This window comes from Primulina eburnea, chromosome 14 (genome assembly GCF_022965805.1).
Source record: "Primulina eburnea isolate SZY01 chromosome 14, ASM2296580v1, whole genome shotgun sequence".
In the NCBI taxonomy this organism is placed as follows: domain Eukaryota; kingdom Viridiplantae; phylum Streptophyta; class Magnoliopsida; order Lamiales; family Gesneriaceae; genus Primulina; species Primulina eburnea.
Window position 1 is genome coordinate 8113650 of NC_133114.1, and position 2570 is coordinate 8116219.

At 36.1% G+C, this 2570-nt stretch overlaps 1 long non-coding RNA gene across 1 annotated transcript; it reads left to right on the plus strand.

Moving 5' to 3' along the window:
• Positions 1-680: 680 nt before the first annotated feature.
• On the plus strand, positions 681-2396 carry LOC140811413 (uncharacterized). The gene is made up of 3 exons (XR_012113451.1): positions 681-1037; positions 1408-1465; positions 2277-2396. It is a non-coding gene; the product is annotated as an uncharacterized lncRNA (long non-coding RNA).
• The last annotated feature ends 174 nt before the right edge of the window (positions 2397-2570 follow it).

Below are 2570 nucleotides of genomic sequence, written 5' to 3' on the forward strand. Positions count from 1 at the left end.
GCTTATGAAATCTAATGTTTTGATTTTATTCGTGACAGCATGTTTCATGAATTATTTTATGTATATACATGTTTACCATGTTTTATACTGGGATTTATTTCTCACCGGAGTTATCCGGCTGTTGTCTTGTTTTGTATGTGTGCATGACAACAGGTGGGGCTGGATCACGGTCAAGATGATGATGAGAGAAGACGAGTGTAGCGTGGTGATTCCGGACTTACAGTAGACTTGGTTTTATTACTTGACTTTAGTAGTGGAACTTTAGATTAGATTATTGTACTTTTAATACTGAAATGTATTTTATACAGATATGTGTAGTATTTAGATTCCATTACCTTCCGCTATTGTATATTAAAAAGAAAAATTTTTAGACCCTGTTTTATCTTAATTGATAATTAAATCCCAACGATGATTAAGAATATGATTAGCGTCCGGGTCCCCACAACAGATTAATGATGAGACCTTTCAAAAATTAAAAACCCTCATTTTGAATAAGATTCAAAATTAACATCAAGCCCGAAAAGGAGAATTATAAATTTGTTTATAATTTCCATGTCTTCCATCGACAAATGGGTGCATGACGAATCGCTACCCGTACTCGGGGCTCGGCTCATATTATTGGGGGGGGCCCTTAGTACCGGTGTAAGGTCCGAGATTATAGAAATGATATTATTTTAAACCGAGATTATTGAATTAGAGAATTATGGAGTGTTGAATTATATTCCAAGATGTTTGAACTTATTTAGGATTGAAATTGAATCGAAAAGATTGAATAGGGGCCAAATTGCAAATAGTGGAAAGTTGAGGGACTAAAGTGCAAATATGGAAACTTTGGTTGGACACTTGTCTTGCCAAGCTTGGGAACGTGTAGCCTTCATCCAATTCATATATTTCAAGCCATGAAAACCGAAATCTCCATGGTTGACACCTCCAAGCTTTCTTGTATCTTAAAAAAAATTGATTTTGCAAGATCCGGCCATCCGATTTTTGATCCGAGCATAGTTTCGCGCTCCTCTCATCAAGAGCTACTGGAGGATGTAAGTTTCATTGAATTCCAGCATGTTTCAAAATCTAGATGTTGGAGGAATTGTGATTTTATTATAGATATGTATTCTTGAGTAGCTAGAGATCATAACGCCGTAAACGGATTGGTTATCGGATGTCGTATGCAATTGTTGAAAAATTCAGCATGTTGGCCGAAATTATATGGTGATGAATTATTGTGTTTTGGATTGGTATTGTTGTGGATTATGAGTTGTTGATGTTAGTAGATTGTTGTCTGAGTTATCGAGATACCGAAATTGCGTAGTTATGTCGCTGAATTTGATATAGAATGAAGGTAATCAATTTCATGTCTTGAGTTGAGTTTGATATTGATAATGTGAAGTTCGAATTGTGCTTGTTCAGAATTGGTGAAGAAGATTCGGACTTGAGATCGTAGCTTCAAAACCCGAAGAAAAGGAAGGTATAAGTCAATGTGGTATTGGGAGATGGACTTGAGTCGGGTTAGACTTGGGTTTCCCTAAATCACATACTTTACTTTATTGCATTGATATTTGCATTGATTGATTGATATACTTGTTTTCTTGAGTTATAGATTACAGGTATTAGAAGAGTAATCTTATGACAGAAGTGCCGTTAGTGGTGGGATCACCACGGGCACATTGCACGATGCCATAAGATTGTGTATTGGCGGATGTGCCAAAGACTGTCACTGGATGTTTGGCTATCGATGTGGATAGGATGGTGGCTTTTTCTATTACTGTTAATCAGTATTGTATCGATGTGGATAGATTAGTAGCTCTTCTATTACTGTTAATCGATGTCATATCGATGTGGATAGAATTAGAGTTGCTTCTATTACTGTTAATCGGTACTATATTGATGTGGATAGAATAATAGCTTCCTCTATTACTGGTAATCGATACCGTATCGATGTGAATAGAACTGGAGTCTTTTCTATTACTGTTGATCGATACCATATCGGCGTGGATAGAACTGGAGTCTTTTCTATTACTGCTAGTCGATATACGCATGCCAACTTCTGGAATCGGGATCCCTAGACTAGGATTGAGTCTAGTCTGAATGATGTAGCTACGAGTATTGTCGACAGTTTGATATTGATTATGTTTCAGACTTTGTTACATATATCTGTTACCTGATTACATGCTTTATATTTGTTTATATGATTGCATGTTTCGTTGATTTATACTGGGATTATATTCTCACCGGAATTATCCGGCTGTTGTCTTGTCTGTATGTGTACATGACAACAGGTGGGACAGGTACAGGGTTGAGGAGATGAAGAAAGATCGTGATTAGAGTGGAGATTCCGGGCTTTGAGTAAGATGTATAATAGGGTTGGAACACTTGACATTAGTTGTTAAACCTTAGTTTAGTTGAATGTATGCAGTACAGGACTTGTATTGTATTTTATGTTTAATATGTAATTTGAACTTAATTACATTACGTTCCGCTGTGTAATTTAAAAAAATATTTTAGACCCTGTTTTATAATTGATTAATTAGTCCCAATGATGATTAAGAACTTGATTAGCGTCCGGGTCCCAC